This window comes from Saimiri boliviensis (assembly GCF_048565385.1).
Source record: "Saimiri boliviensis isolate mSaiBol1 chromosome 19 unlocalized genomic scaffold, mSaiBol1.pri SUPER_19_unloc_2, whole genome shotgun sequence".
Lineage (NCBI taxonomy): Eukaryota > Metazoa > Chordata > Mammalia > Primates > Cebidae > Saimiri > Saimiri boliviensis.
In genome coordinates this window covers 1313977-1337893 of record NW_027412503.1, presented here as the reverse complement: position 1 = coordinate 1337893, position 23917 = coordinate 1313977, and the positions used below count along the sequence as shown (strand labels likewise).

General features: G+C 42.1%; 1 long non-coding RNA gene across 4 annotated transcripts in view; it reads right to left on the bottom strand.

Annotated features, from left to right (window-relative positions):
* Nucleotides 1–23910, bottom strand: part of LOC141583256 (uncharacterized) — a 44693-nt gene extending 20783 nt beyond the window's left edge. For 2 of the 4 annotated variants that reach the window (XR_012515940.1, XR_012515939.1), the window contains exons 1-6: nucleotides 23760–23910; nucleotides 19106–19376; nucleotides 15903–16016; nucleotides 11083–11190; nucleotides 5017–5104; nucleotides 2368–2475 (exon numbers count right to left, since the gene is read on the bottom strand). This is a non-coding gene — a long non-coding RNA (uncharacterized LOC141583256). Of the gene's footprint in view, nucleotides 1–1175; nucleotides 1875–2047; nucleotides 2476–5016; nucleotides 5105–11082; nucleotides 11191–15902; nucleotides 16017–19105; nucleotides 19377–23759 lie in introns of those variants that run through there. The other 2 variants (XR_012515938.1, XR_012515937.1) reach the window with 2 other exon arrangements.
* Nucleotides 23911–23917: the final 7 nt, after the last annotated feature.

The following is a 23917-nucleotide window of genomic DNA, read 5'->3' as shown; positions in this document are numbered from 1 at the left end:
GGATCTACCCATCTAGATCAGACTTCAAGAGAAAACTAAGAGCTCTAATGAGTTCAGTAACTGAGATATTCAGCACTTTATTCTTCTACCCCAACTTAGTTTAAATAGGTGAGTAAAACACATTGTTTACAATATGAATGCCTTGGATAAATTATGTGAAATGCCAGAAACAAGACACAAAGAACCACATATGGTATCATTTGATTTGCACAAAATGTCTACAATGCACAAATCCATAAAGATCTTAGTTATATATACTTATTTGTAGCTTTAACTGTCACTATGCATATACAAATAGAGACAACTATAAACAAGAGACAAGAATAACACAGAAGAGGGAATTCTCAGATTTTTCTCAAGAACAAAAACAAAGGTTCTCTAATAATTATATATATGGACTGCAATTCTTTCTTTTTCAGATATGGTTGAGCTTCCTTGAAGAGACTACATAGTTAAGTGTGTTGATTAATACCCTGCAATGGAGATTGTATTGCTTAGGTAGAGTATCTTTAAGGTCCCATGTAATTGTTTTAAAAGGTATAAACCTTAAAAACTATTTTGAGTTTGTTTCATTTTGTCTTTTAGCCACTCAATAATAAATTTTCTGTGTATTCTTTTCCCAGTGTCGTAGAGACTAGAAGCCCAGAACATCTATTTCTTCATAATTCCTGTCAGCAGAATTTTAGATTGTATTCCACAAATACAAGGCATTAACAAAAGCATTGGAGGGGATAACAGAAGCAAGTATCACTCCTGTTCACGTGGGTGCAGCAAAGAATCACATGGGACAGGACATGCATATGACAGACATAAGGTTTTGCTAGTGACTGTGGACATTGTCTATCAAAATACTCCCACTAGTGCTGCAGAAGCCTGAGAAAATCAATGACTACTTCCCATGTTAACTAAACAATTTTGATCTTCTAGAAGTCACTGGCAGATTTCCTTGGCTTTTTCTTCCTCAGATTTTCTATAAAACAGCTGTTTTATAAGAGCTGTTTCTAAATTCCTTTATTAAATATCTTTCTGTTTGCTATACCTACAGTGCTTTCTGTCTTCATGGTCATAGCAAGACTTGTTGAGAAAAAATGTGCAAATGACATACCAATAATACAACATGTTTATAAACAGCAACTTTTAATATAATATGCTATATTTTAATTTCTTATTGGTATCATCATTGATGCTCTACTTCACATGTCAAAAATATTTTAAATTGGCTATAAATATATATGCTTATATTTAATCTGTGAGAAAAAAATGAAATCATTAGCTTAAGAGCATGAATTATTGTCACTTCTAGGAATCACTTAAGGAATAACCGTAATAGATTGTTGTAATAATTATGTTTTTTTAATTCACAGGTAGCCTTACTGAAGCATATTCTGACTTTTATTTTCAATGGGCTAAACAAACAAAATTTTATGTCTTGATTTTCTCACTTTCAGTTTGTAATACATATTTAATTTCCATAGTCACTGGGTAACTATAACATGGAAAACACAATATTTCTAAAATTAGCTATTTGTGTTTAATATCATTCATTAAATAAAATGTAGTTTTTAAAAGAATTGCCTCTGATGGCAGTGGTGGTCTATCTGGAGCAGCCTCTGTGGGGGTGCCAGCTGCAGTAGGGGAGGCACAGCCAGGGCTGCACACTCCATGGAGCCAGCGGGAGCCAGGAACAGGTGGGAAGCCTGCCCCCTGCTGAGTTGGTGAGGCAGAAGAGCTAGGCTCAGGGACACAGCTGCAGCTATCCAGCTGCAGCTCCAGACTCAGGATCCCTGCACTCTTGGGGACCAGGAAGCGCCTCTCCCCCAAGTGGCTCAGATGTCTCTGTTCTTACTCCCTGGACTCTGCCTTTCCCTTGGCACCTGCAATAATTTTGGAGGAAAGCTGTGGTCAAGCCCGAGTGCTGTTGCAACCCAGCCAGTTGTGCACATACTAAAGACAGCACTGACAATATCCCCCACCACTGCCTTGGTGTCTTCCAGATTTGGGGTGCCAAGGAACACAGGAGGGAGACTGGAAGGGGCAAATGGCAGCTTGGCACAGGGTTGCAAGTTCTCCTCTGTGAAAACAGAGTGGTTGAGTTGTACTGAATGCAGATGGTGGCAGGCAGACAGGTTCTTGGGCACAAAGGGTGGGTCACTGTTGAAACTCAACCTTCAAGCCAGGGATGGGTTACCAGTTCCAGGTGGAGTCTGTGGTTTGGAGTGAGAACTTATGGTGCTTTTTTTGGCTCATCCACGGCCACCTATTGATCAATCAGCACTCAATTCCTCCCTTCTGAGCATATAAAAACCCCAGACTCAGCCAGACTCACACAGACATCGGCACTACCAGCTGCAAGAAAGAGCTACTCACTTTGGATCTCTGGTGAGCTGTTTTGTTGCTCAGTGAAGCTTCTCTCTGTCATGCTCACCTTCCAGTTTTCCACTCATTCTACTTGGACGTTGAACAAAAACTCAGGACCTGCCAAATGATGGGACTGAAAGAGCTATAACACAAACGGGGATGAAACATGGCCCCTACTCATCACTAAAAGGAGAGAAGAGAGAAGAGCAGTGGCCCTTTTGGAAGCCTAGATCTAGGTGCTCCCCAAGCCAGGGCTGACACTCTTTGAGGCTCTGCAGTGTCTGGTGTCTCCAAGCTGCCTGGCACCCACAGTGGAAGATAATTTTAATACACCTGGTCCAGCCACAGCCTCACTGGGTGCCAGCACCTGTGCCAGGGCCTAGAGCTGCCCACTCTGCCACAGCTGGCACACCTGGCTGTGAGCAGTGGCCAGAACCCACACTGGCTTACACACACCTCACTGCTCTATGCCTTGCTCACTCTTGGCAGGCACAGAATCTGAGCTGCTAGCATGAGCCAAGGACAGCCTGCTGGGCCTAGTGGATGGAACCAGCCCCGTGACCTGAAAAGAGCTCAAGCAAAGATGCTACCAGCCACAGATGGAAAGGTGGCTGGTTCTGAGCTGGAAAAGTGACACCCTAAGGATCCTGTGACCCTTCCATCATATTTTCTACTTTGAACTCGAGAAAAAATATGTAAAATTAAAAGTCCAGTATTAAAGGTAACTGATTCCATATTTCTGTTAATATCTACAACTGTTATTTAAAATCTGTTCTAAATTTTTAAATTATACCTTGACATTGTTCAATTTTATGTTTATAATTAGGATATGCTTTAAATTATTTACTTTGGCTTTCAAGGAAATTTAAATATTACACAGAAATGTGACACTAATAAAAAACAAATATGCTTTCAGAGTAGTTTGATTATTTAGGACACAGGACTATTTAATTATTATAGTCTCCTAGATAGCAGCTCAATATATTTTTCATACTTTACTGCACCATTCTGTGATACATAAAATGTAAAACTAAAGATATATATTAAATTGTACTTGAGACTATTTTATTTCATTTGATGTATTAATAAAAATTCAGGTTAGTGTATACAAGACTATTTTAAGCAACATGAATATGTTTCCATTGTTAATGTTTTTGCAATATAATACATAAGGTGTATAGTTCTCTATGGGAACAGATATAAGTTCAATGTGAGCATTAAATGTCAAATTGTATTTTATTTAACTCATATAATTAAATTTCATGGTAAGGTGTTGAGGTATTATCTGATGATAAATATTAAAATAAATATTTAAAAAATTAATGAAATAATTTTCTTTGAAAAGTGTTTAAATAATTTTTAAAAATAGCATGCTCTTCTTGTCTGTAAATGCTATGGAATTTAAAGTTATCTTTTAATGTCTAAATGTTCAAAGACCCTCAAATTAACAACCAATTTAAAATTTGTAGTTTTCTTGAAGGTTTTAGTAGCAGGCAACTTTTATAAAATGCAGAATGTGAATTGAAGATTTATGTGTCTGTAAAACTCATTATGGAAATAGGTTCATAGTGTTCCATCAGAAAACAGCACCTGCTTTTGTTTAAGTTCTATTTTGTGAGAAAACAAATTTAATCTATTGCAGAACTAATCCAGTTACATGCATTTTGTGAAATATAATACATAAAAACAAATTATGGAAAAATTTGACTCAGATATTCCTGTTTCTGTAAAGCTTTGCCTTTCATTCTCAACCAAATATGTTGCTGATATCATGCTTATCAAAAAACATAATGTTTCATGAAGTTTGTATCTTAAAAAGAAACTTTACAATTGTTTTTTTTTTACTTTTATTTTGAAAAACATTTTATAAACTTAAGGAGATGATAATCTGAATGTAATTTACAGGATAATGCACCACATTAAAAGTAGAGGGAAGAAAGTGAAAAATATATTCAATAAACCAACTTGCAATTCTGGATTGTTCCTAAATATAGTAAGCTTTTGTAGCCAAATAAAAATTGATGGACATAACTTATTTTTAAATCAAACCCTACTCTATATAGAAATCTGAGGTTTTAGAGACTAGAGAAAACCATATATAACAGACAGAATTTTAAAGAATAAATGAGACATTCTCTTTGCGTGGCCTGAGCTATATTTAGTGTTTAAAATATGCATATGTAATATTTTCTCTTAAATTATTAATTTTCACAGACATATACATTATACAAAAATAGGTTCAAGTTTGATTTGATAATCAAATGTTTTTCTCAATTTAAATGAAGGACTTTTTAGGGCTAGAATAATATTTTAGATTAAATCATTGATATCTTTCTAATGACAACATGTCATACTGGTTCATTTTTAGCGTTTTGCAAACATGTTCTTTTAAAATTTTCCAAATGCACATATGAAGTAGAGATTACAATGAACCTCCATGCAACAATTTCCCAACTATCAGCGCTTTCTTCTGTAGTAACAGATGATCTACTAATCTCATCTTAACATCTATATTAGCTTTGACATTCATTCTGAAACCACAATGTGGGATAAAGTTTCCATCTCAGTTTTGAAGCAGATGTTGGAGAAAAGCATGGCCAAACCACAATGAAACTCTTCAAGTTTCTCTGCAAAATGGTACAAATCATTTTTTCTTACTTTTTTTGGCCAAAGCCGGTTGCCAAAGGTGGCCAGGTTCAGCTCAGTAGGCGTGGAAGTCTTCTCCCTCAGTGAAGCACTGCAAGTCCTGTGGCAATGGTTGGGATGTATTAATTATTTTCCAGGGAGCATAGTGAATAAATTATAAATTTATCAGTTGACTTGAACAAGAGCAACATTATTTTTTGGAGTCTTCCTATCCAAGGGTATAGCATTTATTTTCAATTTGTTCAAATCCACTTTGTGTGTCTTGGGAAGTTTTCTTACTTATGTAACAAAACAACAACAACAACAAAAATGCTTTTGTTACATATACTGTTTAGATAACTTCTCCTTATTATTATTATTATTATTATTTTGTTTTTTTTGAGACAGAGTTTCACTCTTGTTACCCAGGCTGGAGTGCAATGGCATGATCTCGGCTCACTGAAACCTCTGCCTCCTGGGTTTAAGTAATTCTCCTGCCTCAGCCTCCCGAGTAGCTGGGACTACAGGCTGTGCCACCATGCCCAGCTAATTTTTGTATTTTTAGTAGAGATGGGTTTTTACCATGTTGACCAGGATGATCTTGATCTCTTGACCTCGTGATCCACCCGCCTCAGCCTCCCAAAGTGCTGGGATTATAGGCATGAGCCACTGCACCTGGCCTCCTTTTTACTATGTCAGATAGAACTTATGATTGTCTTTTGAATTTAAACCATTTTTATTTTATTGTTTTTATTAACTTTTTAATTGCAGCAGATTTTTTATAAACAACAAGCAGTATGAGAGGCAATATAAAATGTGCAAATAAGTATGTGTTCATGTTCTTAAGCAGCTCATAATTACAAAAGACATAAGATATATCTAGTTAGTGACACTTTTAATACTACTTAAAATAGTAGGTAACAAATCTATAAAATGGTTTGACTATGAATGTGATTGATTTAGACATATGTTCCTCTGTGGAGCAATGTATTTAATTGAGCTAAGTAGATTAACAGTGTGTGGCTCTTTATTATTCCCCAAATACCTCTCATGAACTACAAAATAGTATTCAATAATATAAATACATATGTGAAAAAACATTTTTCTGACCAGTGGCATACTTACAGAGTTTTAAATAAATATGGGATATATACAGGATGCTGTGGAACAATAAATATTTGATTAAATTCTTTTGTCATCGAGGCTAAAATTTAATGCTAAATATTTTATTTTAAATTATCTGAAGATAAGAATTTAATAATATTGGACACTGTTAGAGTAGATCTCAATCATTGGCACTAAAATAGTTACCGCTGTCTGCTGAACTCTGAAATCTTACCAGTATTACTTTTCTTGTAAGGTACAGCTTAGGGAAGATTGGCCCCATTGCCATGCAAAGAGAGGTAAAGTGAGATTCTACTCAAAGCAACCTTGAATTTGAAACTGGGTCTTCCACTGTTTCAAAGCTGAACTGTAGGTCCAAATGTGTACATATTTGGACATCATTATCTTCATCAGAATCCTCAGGCATGTGTCCTCAAGGGCTTGTGTGTCGGCAGTACTCAGCATAAAGTTATTTCTCATTATGGCAAATTATAATTAATTTGCCAGTATATAATTCATTATCAAGATAAAGTTATTTATTATTATGGCAAGGACAAATTTAGAAGACTTACTAAATTTACTTCTTTGTTTCCCCAGCTGGAAACAGTCAATAGCTACTGATATCACCAGTGTGATACCTTGGCTGAATACCTTGGCTGTGTTAACTGCTTTGACTCAACATGCAGCAGAGGTATTGGTGTACTGCACCTCGAGATGCTGAAATATGGCTGAAGTCCAGGGTCACTGGCCCAGGCCATCCACTGAGGTCATCCCATGCGGCATCAGCCACTGGTTCCGATGAACCCACCATCACTACACTTCTCATCAATCACCAGTCACTAGACTGAGAATTGTGTGAAAGCTGGGATCCTATTTTACTCACCTCTGTGATCACGGTTCTTAGCTAAGGGCCCAGCACAGAGAGGCCTCTCAGCAGTGTTCATCCATGACTGAATAAAATTGATCAGAAACCTCCGACTCTTTCACCTACATTTCTGTTCCCTATGTCTTGTAAGGATGCTCTTTCTCTCAGAATGCTGCAAATCCCCTTCCCTAAAGAGACGCCTGCCCTACACCATCGCGGCCCCAGGATCCTCTCCTGTGGGAGCTTGAAGGAAGACAAGCCTGTTCTGAATTTTTTTTGTTTTTGGAGGTGGAGTGTCGCTCTAGTTACCCAGGCTGGAGTGCAATGGCATGATCTCAGCTCACTGCAACCTCTGCCTCCTGGGTTCAAGCAATTCTCCTGCCTCAGCCTCCCGAGTAGCTGGGACTACAGGCGCACACCACAATACCCAGCTAATTTTTTTGTATTTTCAGTAGAAATGGTCTACCATTTCATGTTGACCAGGATCGTCTCAATCTCTTGATCTTGTGATCCACCCACCTCGGCCTCACAAAGTGCTCAGATTATAGGCGTGAGCCACTGCACCCAGCTAATCTGAAAATGTTCTCTTACACCTCCCCCTGTCATTAGGAGCAATGTCCTCTGACATACCCTCCCATCTTCCAGGCTGCCACAACACCTCAGTTGGGTAGAACTACCGTATCTTGTTGAAATGATCTGTGTGTGTTCTTCCACTCACTGGCTTGTGTTTTTTTAGAGACATTAAATACCTGAATCACAAGTGCTTAGCCAATATAAAGAAAAGTAAATAATAAATATTTATGGGAAACTTCCCTCAACTGAAGATGCAGAAGAATAGTATAAGTATCACTGTTTCATATACAAGCAAGGGACACTTACTCTGGCACCTGACCCAGGACAGAGCTGTTTGGTTAAGAATGAACATCTCCAACCTTTCTCCAAGCACGGTTATTCCCTCTAACCCACACTGACCTGAAGAGCATCCACTGCTACGGCAGCCCCGAGGTCGAGGCTCCTGGGTCTGGGGTGGGGGCTCACGGTCACATCCTCCCGCTCCTGGAGTTGAAGCTGCCCCTCACTATAAACCAGCTCTGATCTACCCTATGCCTCTCTGGCCAGAGGCAGGAGATTCCCGTGGAGTAAGTTTCCCAGTCCCCACTGCTCAGCTCATGCTGCTCCTTGAGAATTTAAATGATCACAGGCAGTGCCCATTTCCCTTCAGGCTTCTGTCCCAGTTTTCCCTTATTCTCCCATTCTTTGGTTTTCATCTACCAACGGCTTGTCCTTTGGGGATTATTCTCATCCCCTAAACCTGCTGAGTTTCTTTATTCCACCTGTTCCCTGATCTCTGGGATTCCAGTGTGTAGACTCAGCTCAGCCTTCTGCAGGAGACACACAGAGTCAGGTCTCAGCTGAAGGTCCCAGGCAGTATTGAAAACCATCTCAATTCCTCAGAGATGCAGAGAAAACAGAGCAGGAAGTGACCTCGGAGAGGTACAAAAAGCCCCTACCTTGCCGATGAGGAACCTGAAGCCCAGAAAGACTGAGACTCTCCCAGGCTCCCTCCCTCACCACTTGGTGGCAGCAGATCCCACACAAGCCTTGGCCTAAGCCTCCCTGTGCAGAGCAGGTAACTCACCCTCCAGAAGCTCACTGCTGCCTTTCAGAAACTTTAGATGAAAAACAGCAATGTCCACTGTGATAACAAAAAGAGTAAAAGCCCCTTTCTTTGGACAAACCCTTTATCACAGTTCTATAGTCCTGGTGTTTATACTCGGTCAGCTGTCATTCACTAGCTGCTAGATTGGGGCAGGGAGCACGTAGGATTGAATAGCGTTTCACACAACCCTGCTTTCCCGGCCTGGGCTCTCAGCTCCTCCATTCTTCTTCAAAAACTTTCTTCTGCACTAACTGCTGGAGAGTCCAGGCCCTCATGTGAGTCATTTCTCCATGAAGATCCCTGTTATTTTCTTCCTCTCCTGGAGATAGAGAGGGCAGAGATTGGTTCTGGGACTCCATAGTCTTAGGTTTTCTCCTAAGCCAGCCAGGGCAGCTGAAAGGAATCATGACTGCGAGAGGTCAGGACAGTGAAGAGGAGCACGGGCTCACAAGGACAGCCCCTCGTGGAGACGGTCAGGACCATGACACCAGCAATATCTGACCAATTCTGCTGGGATGATGCAACAAGGATTAAGTGGAGGATGCCGCCATGAGGAGAAAGGGGAAGAACCAAATGAGTGGGGGAAGAAGAAAAATAAAATGTTTTCAATAACGATAGAAAAATATGCAGAGCCCAGAGACAAAGCCCCCTGTCACAGAGGGTTAGTTCCAGGCTGAGGAGCCCAATCAAGAAATTCCTGCTGGACTTTGCTCAGCCCCATTTCAAAATGGTTTTGGATCAGTGACTTTGTTCCCTCCACTTTCCCTCTTTTTGAACAAGAATCACTAGCGTCGTTACTCTGTGACTGTCCCACCAGTGCACATTGAGGACAGATAAGCTGTTTGTTCAGTTTCACAGGTCAACAGAGGTAAGGGAATTATATCAAGGATCTGTATTTGGGCCAGGCACGGTGGCTCATGCCTGTAATCCTAGCACTTTGAGAGGCCTAGGGGGATGGATCCCCTGAGGTCAGGAGTTTCAGACTAGCCTGGTTAACAGGGCAAAACCCCTTCTCTACTAAAAACACAAAACAATTAGCTGAATCCAGTGGTGCATGCCTGTAATCTCAGCTACTCGAGAGGCTGAGGCAGGAGAATCGCTTGAACCCAGGAGGCAGAAGTTGCAGTAAGCCAAGATCACACCCCTGCACTCCAGCATGGGTCACAGACCAAGACTCACTTTCAAAAACAAAAACAAAAAAGAATCTGTACTTAATGGACACCCTCAGAAGCCTCATTCACACTTGGTGTAGATGATTTAAATGAGATTTTAAACTTTTGATCAGATTAGAGCTACATGACATTTTTCACTTTGACATGACATGAAACTTGGAAACCTTAGGTGAAAGGGTGAATGTATTTTGCATTTGTGAGGGATGTGAATGTCTGGGGAATAGAAGTTAAACTGTGATAGGTAGAATTTCTAAAATGGTCTCCAAACATGCTGTACCCTTATCTCTGGAACCTGTTAAGCTGATAAGACATTCCTGTGATTACATTGTTACATGGCAGTCATATGACTTTAAAGAGTGATATGGTTTGGCTCTGTGTCCCCACCGAAATCTCATGTTGAATTATAATCCTGAGTGTTAGAGGTGGGACCTGGCAGGAGGTTATTGGATCATGGGGAAGGTTTCTAATGGCTCAGCACCATCCCCCAAGTGCCATTGCATGAGAGTTTCCATGAGATCTAGTTGCTTAAAAGTATGTAGCACTTCCCCCCGCTCCTCTCTCTCTCTCTCTCCCATTGGCCATGTGAAGATCGTGCCTGCTTCCACTTCCACCATGATTGTAAGTTTCCTGAGGCCTCCCCAGAAGCAGAAGCCTGCACAGCCCACAGAACCATGATCTGATTAAACTTCTTTCTTTATAAATCACCCAGGTCATTAATTATACATTGCAAGAACAGACTAATACAAAGGCTGTGCTTTCCTGAGTGCACCAGATCTAACACATCACTCCCTCAGTGTCAGAGATTTCTCTAGTGGGTAGGAAAAGAAAAAGTCAGAGAGAGGATAGGAGCTGCAGAAGAATTTCATGGGCTGTTGTTGGTTGGAAGATGGGAAAAGTGAGAAAGAATGCAGGTGGCCTCTGGAGTCAGGGTGTCTCCTGGCTGAGAGCCAGGAGCACTGAAAAAGGGATCTCAGTCCTCCACCCACAAGAAGAGGAATTCTGCCGATACATCTGTAGTAAACTTGGAAGAGTAGCCTGATCTCTGGATGAAAAACACAAGGCAGCCCATAACTGGGTTTCAGCCTCCTAAGACCCTGATCAGAGGACCCAATCTTTCCTGATTTCTGTGGTTTCAAACCACTAACTTGTTATAATGCGTTAATAGGTAGCAACAGAAAACTAGTTACAGGTGCCTATCTGTACTCTTTTTATATTTTCACATACATGTATGCTAATCCCTATAGGCACAAAAAAGAAAAAAAAAAAAGCAAGGGACTACATTAAAATGTTATACTTACCTTTGTGGGAGTACTGTAAGGGCTGTTCCAGAGCCCTTGCAACTAGAAGATAATGAAGGGCATTTCAGGCAGGTGAGAAGTGTCTTTTCCATGTTACCAATCCAAATTCTGAAAGAAAAAAAAGATGGTAAAATATTTAACTCCCAGCCAAGTGTGGTGGCTCATGCATGTAATTCCAGTATTTTGGGAGGCTAAGGTGCGTGGATCACCTGAGGTTTGTAGTTGGAGAGCAGCCTGACCAACATGGAGAAACTCTTTGTCTACTAAAAATACAAAATTAGCCGGGTGTGGTGCTGCATGCCTATAATCCCAGCCAACTCGAAAGGCTGAGGCACAAGAATCACTTGCACCCTAGAGGTAGAAGTTGCAGTTAGCTGAGATTGCACATAGCACTCCAGCATGAAGGCTCATGCCTCCAATCCCAACACTTTGGGAGGCTGAGGAGGGCAGATCACCTGAGGTTGGGAGTTCAAGACCAGCCTTACCGACATGGAGAAACCCTGTCTCCACTAAAAATAGAAAATTAGCTTGGCATGGTGCTGCATGCCTGTAATCCCAGGTACTCAGGAGGCTGAGGCAGGAGCATTGCTTGAACCCAGGAGGCAGACGTTGCAGTGAGCTGAGATCATGCCATTGCACTCCAGCCAGCACAACAAGAGTGAAACTCCGGCTCAAAAACAAACAAACGTAACTCTGCATAACATTATCTGCAAATTCATCATCTACATTTCTAATAGAAGGATTTTTTTTTTTAGCGCTTTCACTTGTGCCCACTGGACAAGGTTTGATTGCAACTATCTGCTACCAGCATAGACGAACCAATTCAAGGAGAACAATAAATGGGACTAACTACTAAGTTCCCATAAAGAAAGTCCTTAAGAATAAAATCTTTCCTCTAGTTGACACAAGATTAAGACAATGGTCCATTACATAAAATCCCAATCTAATAAAAGCTGAAATGTAATGTTGTCTGTTTCCCAAATTTTAATTTTGTTCAGGCTCTGTCATGGTGACCAGGGATTGGAAAATGACTGCAAAGAGCCTCTGGGGAGTCTGGGGAAGGAAGAAAGGTAGTCTGTATTCTAAGAGGGGACTGAGGTGATGGCTACAAAATTCTACATATCTACGGAAATCATTCAATTCTACATTTGTGATTACTGACTTTCATTACAAGTAACTTGTTCAATAAAATTTCTGGTTTCTACTCCAACCTGCAAGGAGCCAGGAGGTCACCACTTGTCCTTACAACAAGAAAAAAGCTGAACAAACTGAAAATTATCAAATCTTATTAGCGGGCCTAGAAGAGAGGTCACAGGGCAAATTGCCATGCTGAAAACAAGACAGACAGGCAAATACAAGGAACAGAAGCTGCTGAAGCCAGCACTTAAATGGTACTGACAGATTACTAGAAGCTGAGGGTGGCCTGCCTTGAGCATTCAAAACTCCTTGGGGCCCAGATTTAGTGGGGATCTCACATTTTTCTAAGTTTTATCACCTGGAGCCCAACCAGGTTCTCATAGTAAAGATCAGAAGAAAAATGCCCACAGAACTGACACTGCCGACTTCAGCACTAATTATAAAGCTACAGTAACCAAACAGTGTGGAAATTGGTGAAGAAAGAAAAAAAGCAGACAAATAGGTCACTAGAAAAGAATACAGAGCTCGGAAATAGACCAACCTTTGAGAAAGGCACAAAGGCAATTTAACAGGCAAAAGATAGTCTTTTCAACAAATGGTGCTAGAATGACTAGATATCCACATGTAAAAAATAAATAAATCTAGACACAGATTTTACACCTTTCACAAAATGGATCTTACACTTCAATGCAAGGTACAAAACTGTAAGACTCCTAGAGGATAACATAGGGGAACATCTAGGTGACCTTGGGCATAGTGATGACTTCTCAGATACAATGTCAAAAGCACAACCCAGGAAAGAAAAAATTGATCAGTTGGACTTCATTAAAATTAAAAACTTCTGCTCTGGGAAAGGCATTGTTAAGAAAATGAATAAACAAGTAATAAACTGGGAAAAAATATTGGCAAAATACAGCTCTGATGAAAGACGGGTGTCCAAAATACATAAAGGACTCTTAAAACTCAATAATAATAAAGCAAACAACTCAATTTAAAAATGGGCAGAAGATCTGGATACTCCACCAGAAAAGACATATGGATGGCAAATAAGCATACGAAAAAGATGCTCAAAATCATGTGTCACTAGGAAATTGCATATTAAACCAAAGAGATGCCACTACACTATAATATATACCTAATAGAATGGCTCAAATCCAAACAAGTGACAATACCAAAGGCTGCCAAAGTTGCAGAGCAGCGGGAACTCTCATTCACTGCTAGTGGAAATGCAAAATGCTAGTCACTTTGGAAAACAGTTTGGCAGGTGTTTTTGTTTTGTTTTGTTTTGTTTTTGTTTTTGTTTTTTGCAAAGCTAAAAATAGCCTTGCCACATAATCCTGCAAATAGCAGTTTTAGGTATTTACCACAGTAATGTGAAAACATGTTCACTCAAAAACTTGCATCCAGGTATTTACAACAGTTTTCTCATACTTGTCAAAAACTGGAAATAACCAAAATGTCCTTTACTAAGTTAATGGCTAAACAAACTGTGGTATATCTGTGCAACAGAATATGATTCCGTTATAAAAAGAAATGAGCTATCAGGCCATGAAAAGACATGGAGGAACTTTAAATACATAATGCTAGGAAGAAACGAGTCTAAAAACTCTACACACTGTATGATTCCAACACTAGGACATTCCAGGAGAGTCAAAATGGTAGAGATAGTGAAATGATCAGTGATTGCCAAACGTGGAGGAGGGATGAATTGGTTGAACACAAGGAGGTTTTCAGCAGTGAAACTCTTCTGTGTGATACTGTACTGAGGATTCATGACACTAGGTAATTGTGAAAACCCACAGAACTATAAAACTCAAAGAATGAACCCTAACGTAAACTATGGAGTTTAGTTAATAATAACATACCAATATTGATTGATCAATTGTAAACATCTATCACACTAATGCAAGATACTAATGATAGAGGAAATTGTGTTCCAGAGGACAAGAGCGAATAGGGGAATTCCCTGTGCTATCAGCTCAATTTATCTGTAAACCTAAAAGTACTCTAAAAAATAATATCTATTAAATTTTATTAAAATTCTGACATGACAGCCTCAAATCAAAATGTTGGTGGCATCCTGTTACTGTGTGGTTAATAATGGGCATTGGGGTGGATCAACCTGGAGTCAGAACGGTCAGAGATAGCAATGCCTGTGCCTTCAACCTCTGGCTCTGCGGGTGTCCCTGGAATCCAGAGAGCAGATCAGTTGGCTTGAGACAGCCTCAGTGCTCCAGATAGTGCAGGCTTCTGGTAAGGACAGGGAAAAATCATCTCAGGGCAGTAATATGGCTGACATAGATTTTATTTTGGACGTGGGTGAATCTTGAAGTCTAAAAAGTATTTAACTTAGAAGACAGATACTCTCTGTTCATGATGTTAAGAACAAATTTAGAATTGTTGTTAAACTTACATCTTTATTTCCCTAGCTGGCCAGGACCTCATCAGTAGCTACTGATGTCACTAGTGTCCTCTGATCACCTTGGCAGTGATAACTGTTTTGACCCAACAGAAAACTGAGGTGTTGCTTGTACCTAAGATGCTGACACCTGGCAGAAATCCAGGGTCACTGTCCCAGAGCAAGTCAGCCAGCTGTTGATTAACAACCAGAAGGGGGACCCGGTCATCCACTGAGGTCATCTCCATGCAGCATGAGCCACTTGCTCTAATGAAGCCACCATCACTACATTTCTCATAACTTGCTATTCACTAGACTGAGAGTTCTGTGAAAGCTGAGATCATATCTACTCATCTCTGTGTTCATGATTCCCAGCTTAGGGTCTGGCACTAAGGAAGGTCTCAGCAGTGTTCACTGAAGATAGGATAAAACTGACTATAGATATCCAATCCAATCACCAACAATCCTCTCCAAAATGTCCTACCAGGGATGCTATAATTTCTCCCAAGATGCAGCAAGCCCCCTTCCTACACCTGTAGACCCCTGCTCTACATCAGTCACATCCCAGGATCTTCTGTGGGACACTGGAGGAAAAACGGGACTACTCTGAAGAATTCCTCTTATGGTTCCCCTTGTCATTAGGAGCAATGTCTTCACCTACACTCCCATCCTCTGGGCTGCCATGACACACCACTTTCAGAGAACTACTATATTTTCTTGAAATCATGTCATTGTGTTCTTTCTCTCATGAGCTTGAGTTGCTTGGGGAAACACTACTATTTGAACCCCAAGTACACCCAGTAAATACTCATATCATATAGGGACCTTCCTCAACTGAAAGTGCAGAGGAATAGTGTAAGTATCACTGCTTCATATACTGGCAAGAAATACTCTGGCACCTGACCTAGGGCAGAGTTGTTTAATGTAAGAATAGACATCTCCAACCCTTCTCCAAGCATGGTTCTTCTCTAACCCACACTGACCTGAACAGCATCCACTGCTATGGCAGCCCCGAGGTCAAGGCTCCTAGGTCTGGGGTGGGGCTCAGGGTCAAATCCTCCCCCTCTTGGAGTTGGTGCTGCCTCTCACTATAAACCAGCTCTGATCCCCCCTTTGGCTCTTCCTCACCAGGGTCAGAAGACTCCTGTGGATTAAGTGTCTTGCCCAGTCCCCGCTGCTCAGCTTGCGCTGCCCCTCGACTGGTTGAATGATCACAGGCCCATTGCCCATTCCCCTGAGGCTTCTGGCCCAGTTTGTCCTTAATCTCCCCTGCTTTGTTTCTCACCTGTTCTAGCGCTGACTTGTCCTTTACAGGTTCTTCTCTTTACCAAAACCTGCTGACTTTCTTCCATCTGTTCCCTCAGTTCTCAGCTTCCCAGGTGTGAACTCAGCTCAGGCTCTGAAGGAGAAACACAGGGGCCAGAGTCAGGAGTCAGACCCAGAGAGGTCAGAGGCAGGTTAGAGGTCCAGGCAGTGTTAAAGACCATCTCAGTCCCTCAAGGACTCAGAGAAAACTAAGCAGGAAGGGACCTCAGAGAGGTACAATTAGCACCTACTTTACTGATGAGAAAACTCAAGTCCAGAAAGACTAAGACTCTCCCAGGCTCCCTCATCACCCAGTGGCAGCAGATATACCACGAAAGCCTTGGCCTCACCCTCCCTGTGCAAAGCAGGTAACTCATCCTCCAGAAACTTGCTGCTGCCTTTCAGAAAACTTTAGATCAAATACAGCAATTTCACCTTGCAAACAGAGTAAAAGGGTCTTTCCTTGGACAATTCTTTATCATGGTTCTATAGGCCTATTACTTACTCCAGTCCGTTGTCATTCACTGGCTAGCAGTTTGGGGCAGGGAGCATGTGAGGATTAAACAGTGGTTAACACAACCCTGCTTTCCCAGTCTGGGCGTTCAGCTCCTCCATGCTTCCTCAGGGAGTTTCCTCTGCTGTGACTGCTGGAGAGTCCAGGCCCTCATGTGGGTCATTTCTCCATGAAGATCCCTGTTATTTTCTTCCTCTCCTGGAGATAGACAGGGCAGAGAATGGCTCTGGGTCTCCATAGTCTTAGGTTTTCTCCTAAGCCAGCCAGGGCAGCTGAAAGCAATCATGACTGAGAGAGGTTAGGACAGTGAAGACGATCTCAGAGGAGCACGGGCTCACAAGGACAGCCCCTCGTGGAGACAGTCAGGACCGTGACACGGGCACTATCTGACCAATTCTGCTGGGGGCGATGGACCAAGGATTAAGCAGAGGATGCTGCCATGAGGAGAAAGGGGAAGAACCAAAGGAGTAGGGGGAAATAAGATAGACAATAATGGTTTCAAGAAATGCAGAGCAAAGATCCCAGAAGCAAAGTCCCACAGGATGGAGGGTCAGTCTCAGGCTGTGGATCCTACTTAAGTACCTCCTGCTGGATTTTGCCCAGCTCCATTTCCAAACTATTTTGGATTGGTGACTTTTTTCTCCCTTCCATGTTCCTTCTTTTTGAACTAGAATCACTGTAATTGTTATTCTGTGCCTGTCCCACCATTCCACATTAGGAGCAGATAAGCAGTTTGTTCAGTTTCACAGGTCGACAGAGGTAAGGCAATTATGTCAATAATCTGTACTTAATGGACACCCTCAGAAGCCTCATTGACACCTGGTGTGGATGTTTTAGATAAGATTTTAAACTTTGGATCTGATGTGGCCTATGTGACATTTTTCATGTTGAACTAACGCTTTAATGACATGAAATTTGGAAACTTTAGAGGAGAGGATGAATGTATTTTGCAGATGGGGGAATGTGAGTGTCCAACTGTGGTAGATGGAATTTCTGAAATGGTCCCCAAACATGCCATACCCTTGTCTCTGAAGCCTGTTAAGGTGATGAGACACCACTCCTGTGATTATGTTTTTATGTGACAGTTACATGACCTGAAGATGATGAGGTTACCTGCATGAAGTGGATTGAATCACATCACTCCATACATGACAGAGCTTTCTGTGGCTGGTTGGAGAAGATGAAGTCAGAGAAGGAAGGAGCTTGAGAAGGACTCCATGAGTTGTGATTGGTTGAAAGATAGAAAAGACAGGTAAAGAGGAAAGCAGGTGGCATCTGAAGTCAGAGTATCTCCTGGCTGACAGCCAGCACAGAAAAAGGGCCCTCAGTCCCCCACAAACAAGAATAGAAACATTTTCCAATATCTGCAGTGAACTTGGAATAAAAGCTTGAGCTCTAGAGAAAAAGCATAGCTAGCCCATTTCTGGATTTTAGCCTCACATGACCCTGATCAGAAAACCCAGGAAGGAAGGAAAAGAAGGAAAGAAGGGAGGGATAGGGGAACAGATAAACTTACGTGAAGATGAGGAGATCCAAGGAAACTTACACCACCGATATTTTCAATTAACAGGAACACGCTAACTAGTTATTAGAGAGACACACTACTATAAATCCATATACTGTTTCCATGGCAGACAATCATTCCTGCTTCTCTGAAACACTTTCTGTCTCCGCCTTGCTGTTTTTAGAGACACTGAGTCTTCCCTTTGGACAAGTTCTGGCACCCACAGGAATGAGATGAGACAGTGAACCCCAGAACACCAGGCCACAATGTTCCCTGCTGCTCCTTGTCCACTCCAGAAGCTGCCCAGCTGCAGGGGAATGTGAGCCTCAGCTCCTGGGTCTGACATCATCCCTTTGCCTTTCTCACTGGGCTTCTCTCCTTGCACTGGCTCCCACTCCCCCAGGAACTGGCAGGTGACCACGTGAAAAGAACACAAACAGGCCACGCCCCTTTCTTTCTCCTCTCTATGCCTGCAGTGGTGGGTTCCATGGGGTAGTGATCTGACATTTACTCATTATGGTGCCCCTAGCCCAGAGCAGGGCCTGGCACCTAACAGCCACCATGTGAATGCTCAGTGAAAGAAGGTGACCACCACAAGGTCATGAGGAACCAAGAATTCTACTGTGGCCCATCAATTTTAAGTCCTACACAATTCTAGAATGGGAAATGTGAAAGGCCTTCAAAAGTGGCCACTCTCTGAAACCATTATACTGGCAGCTGAGCCATGTTTCCCCATCCTGGACACATCTAGAGGGCACCGCCTAAATCCAGATACATCTCCCCACACAGGACAGTTCAGGAGCCTTAGCCTGGGAAATGTGGTGGACAGGGAGGGGGGAATCACGAAAGTTGAAGAGGTGAAAGCAGGTGAAAGGGAACAGCAAGGTGGAAACAGAGAGAGAGATGGGGATGGAGACTGGGGGATGAGAGGGGAAGAGAGAGGAGAGGTACGCAGATCCAGCCACGGAGGAAAAGGCCTGAAGAGAACACTGTCCTCTCCTGAAGTCAAATAACTTCCACCTGACCACGCACTGCAGCTTGTGGGTGGCACATGTGGGTCATGCTGCAATGTTTAGGGCCTATGGAATCTTCCCTTCTCATCTGAATCGTAATGGAGAGAGGACTCTCTGACCCCATCCAGCTGGCAGTGCCTCGTGATTTTTACCTGTTAGATCTGGCAGCTCTTCATGTCAGCCCACACTGCATGAGGCTGCTCTTGGTGAACCGAATGGGGAAGATTCTACATCAGTGCCTCGGAGAGTCCACTGGAAGCCCTGGACAGCAGGAGTCAGTGGTGCCCCAGCATAGAGGCCGAGAGCACACAGCACTGAAGCTCCAGACACCCTCAGGAGGACAGTAAAGGACAATGTGCTGGTGAGAGCCTGGGTCAGCAGGAACCTCCGCCTGGGTCTGAACATGACTGGCCTTCATACGAGCTATGACATAAAAGAGAGAAATCAAGGTTAACATTAAGATTTGGGGCTTGGGGAACTTGAAGGATGGAACTGCCATTTGTTGAGACTGGGAAGACTGAGAAAGGAGCAGATTGAAAGGCGGTGAGGAACTAGAATTGGCTGGGTTTCTGTCATATGCAATCAACAGTCCTGACCAGCCTGGGCAACATAGTAAGACCCTGTCTCTGGAAATAAAAAGTTAGCCAAGCATGGTGGTGCACACGTGCAATCTCAGCAACTCGGGAGGCTGAAGCAGGGAGATTCCTGAGTAGCCAGAGAAGTTTTCACAAAATAAGTAATATTTGGGGCAGATCTTAGTGAACAGGAATTCCATTCTTTCTGTTAGGAAATTAAGAGAGTGTGGGTGTGGTTAGTTAATGATGATTGAACTATCTTTGGAATCTCATCCACTGGTCTATCTGGTCTATTTATATATGTATATTCTATCTGCAGTCTCACTGAGCTTTGCTAATTTATGTTGCAGTAACAAAAGCCCCCAAATCTTAGCAGCTACACATACAAAGGTCTATTTTCATTGACATTTCCTTTTATGGCAGGTTAACTGTGACTCTATTCTATACAAGCTATTTTATTTGTTAGACAGTGAAAGCTGTGATACTTAGAGAATTGTTGAATGTAGTTCATTCATTCATTTAACAACTATTTATTGAATATCTGTTTCATACCAGGCAAGGTCAGGTACTGAGAATACAGTAGTAAATAAGAAACAAGATCTCGAATTTCCACAAGCTTATTTTGAAAATGAGATTAAACACAAAATAATCATAACAATATTACATTCATAAATAATAAATATTTTAAATTAGAAAAATATAAAATTATTAAAACTAAAATGGCCAGGAGTGATGGCTCACACCTGTAATACCAACACTTTGGGATGCCAAGGTGGGAGGATCATTTGAGCCCAGGAGTTTGAAAACAGTCTGGGCACCATAGGAAGACCCTGTATACAAAAAATAAAAACTGAGCCTGGCATGGTGGTGCATGCCTGCAGCTACTTAGAAGGCTGAGGTAAGAGGACTGCTAGAGCCTGAGAGGTCAAAACGGCAATGAGCCATGATCATACCACTGCCCCACTGCACTCCAGCATGGGCGACAGAGCGAAACCTTGTCTCAAGAAAGCAAAGAGAAGAAGATATGTTCAAACTATATGCAGGAGAAAAAAGAAGGAAGAAAGAAGAAAAGAGGAAGAAGAGGAAGAAGAAGAAGAAGAAGAAGAAGAAGAAGAGGAGGAGGAGAAGGAGGAGGAGGAGGAGGAGGAGGAGGAGGAGGAGGAGGAGGAAGAAGAAGAAGAAGAAGAAGAAGAAGAAGAAGAAGAAGAAGAAGAAGAAGAAGAAGAGGAAGAAGAAGAAGAGGAAGAAGAAGAAGAGGAAGAAGAAGAAGAAGAAGAAGAAGAAGAAGAAGAAGAAGAAGAAGAAGAAGAAGAAAGAAGAAAGAAGAAAGAAGAAAGAAGAAAGAAGAAGAAGAAGAAGAAGAAGAAGAAGAAGAAGAAGAAGAAGAAGAAAAGAAACAATTTCATTGATGTAGTCCTGAAACTATTATGTAGAATACTATTGTCTACATTACATCACGTCAATCCTTTAATGGCTTAACAATTAGATATGATCCATAAAATTTTCCTGGTAATTAGTTATACTTAAAAACAATTAAGTATAGAGTTACTGCCTTGACAGGAAGATGGTAAAATTTTTTAAAAGACAAATAAATAAATAAAATAATAAAACCTGTAGCTCTGTGAGTCTCAAATAACATCTAATTGAAGTCAGTGAACATCTAGCAATCATTCTGAACACATAATTCTCTTAATACATGTTGCCTAAACTCCCAACAGATCTGACTTACCAACACCTGTATGTAGCCAAAAACTGACAATCATTTATAAATTATCACCTATGACTCCATCTTCTTTACCCACTTAAAAACATTTTACATCTTTATTTATGATTTTTTGTAGAGATGGGATCTCACTATGTTGCTCAGGTTGGTCCAGAAACAGACCCACACTGATTTCATAAATCAGATGATCATACAGCCATCTGATTTATGAAAAAAAGTGCCACACAGTCCAGAAGGACAAGGATGTCCCGGTCAATATATGGTGCTACATTAAACAGTCACATCCATGTATTTTTAGTAGAGATGGCTATTTTTTAGTAGAGTAAAAAGTGAATCATGGCTGGGTGGGGTGGCTCACACCTGTAATCCCAGCACTGTGGGAGGCTGAAGTGGGCAGACTACTTGAGCCCAAGAGTTTGAGACTAACCTGGGAAAATGTTCAATGCCCATCTCTACAAAAAAAAAAAAAAAAAAATTAGCCAGGCATGGTAGCACATGCCTATGGTCTCAGGTACTCAAGAGGCTAAGGTGGGAGGATCGCTTGATCCAGGAGGTGAAAGTTGCAGTGAGCTGAGATTATGCCACCACACTCTAGCCTGGGAAATAGAGTGAAAGTCTGTCTGAAAAAAAAAGCATAAACTAAAATAAAATTGCTATGAGGTTAACACAGAAAAAAATGTGTTCATATTCCTAGGTTAGGCATTGATTAACAGGACCCAAAAAGCAGTCACCATAAAGGAAAAGACTGATCAAGTATAATTTCATTAAAATTAAGAAACTCAGGCTGGGTACACTGGCTCATGCCTGTAATCCCTACACTTTGGGAGGCCAAGGCAGGTGTATCACTTGATCCCAGGAATTCCAGACCAGCCTATGTAACATGTTAAAACCCCATCTCTACTAAAAATACAAAAAGAGCTGAGCATAATGGTGCTCCCCTGCAGATCCCAGCTACTTGGGGGCTCAGGCAGGAGGATCACCAGAGCCTTGGGAGGTCGAGATTGCAATGAGCTGTAATTGTGCCATTGCACTCCAGCCTGGACAACAGAGTGAGATCCTGTCTAAAAAAGAAAAAAAAAAAAATAGAGAATCTCCATTCATTTAAAAACACCATTAAAAGAGTGAAAAGGCAAGCTACAGTTTGAAAAAAGAGAAATGCAATACGTGTATATCCTAGAAAGGACACATAACCAGAATAAAGTGTTACAAATCAACAGAAAAACAAGCATATCCTGAAAACAGGATACAGAGATTTAACAGGCACTTCACAAAAGAGGACATATAAATGGCAGTAAAAAATACTCAACCTCGATACCAGGAAAAGGCAAAATGAAACCACACTGATACATTACTGCACCTCTACTCCAATGGCAAAATAACTTTCAACTGACAAGCATCAGCAAGGATGTGGGATAAGCAGAATATTCCCTGATAAGTTTTACAACCACTTTGGGAAATGTTCAACAATATCTGATACCTCTAAAACCAACAACGTGACTCTTACATATATACCCCAATCTAGCAATGTTCTATTTCTTCATCTGTGGTGAATTTTACTTAGTATAAATTTATTACCTGGACTTTTTTTTTTTTTTTTAGGTTCTCCCTCTGCCATCCAGGCCTGCGTGCACTGGCAAGATCACTGCTCACTGTGACCTCAGCCTCCCAGGCTCTGATAGATCCTCCCATCTCAGCCTCCCAGGTAGCTAGGGACACACCACCACAGACAGCTAATTTTTGTATTTTCAGTAGAGATGGGGTTTTGCCATGTTGCCCAGGCTGGTCTGGAACTCCTGGGCTCCAGTGGTCTGCCCAACCTTGGCCTTCCAAAGCGCTGGGATTACACGTGTGATCCACTGCCCCCCAACCACCTGCATATCTCAAATTGTCAGCTTCTTCCACAGACTTCTGTAACTTTTCAAAGATTTCTTTGACACAAAGTTCTCAGAAATCTTAAAGCTAGCATTTTAGAATAGAAAACCGAGCTGCTGGTTCACAGGTGAAATTTTACCAATAAAATTTAACAACAAAAGAAAGCTACTAACGCGTATCAGCTCAGAACAAAGCTTTAAAACGACCAGCAGATCACTTTAACGTCCTGGAGCACTGGGAGTCATTCCTTCGGGTGAACAACACTGTACCCCAAAGAAATGATAGCACTTCAAGAAAAGACTTCCCGTGGAAAGCAGCTTTACCAGAAAAAAAAAAAAAAAAAAAAGGAAAGCGAGGACACCGCTCCAAAAGTCTTGCTGCGCTTCGGTGAAAGGACGCCCGGTGAGATCATCTGAGAAGCCCCAAAGACCCGCTCCCGCCAGCGGGATTCCTCCCGGCGCCCCGAGAGGAGGGCTGCGGCGGCCGAGGGGAGAGGAACCCGGCGCAGGGACTCCAGCCCGGCGGCCGCCCCGGCCGGCTCGCCCAGCAAACGCTGCGGAGGCCCCTGCGCGCGTCAACCCAGCTGCGCGCCGGGGTCCCGAACTCCCCGCCCGCGCCCTGGCGCGGCGCCCTCACCTCACAAACGCTGGTGGACTTCCCGGCAAACCTCCACTTCCCACAGGCATGGCGGCCGCCACGCCCCGCGCCTCCGCCCTCCGCAGCCCGCCCGCCTGTCCTGCGTTTCCAGAAGCGCCGCACTCACTGAGCGGCTCCCAGCGGCGGCGCCACCCTCC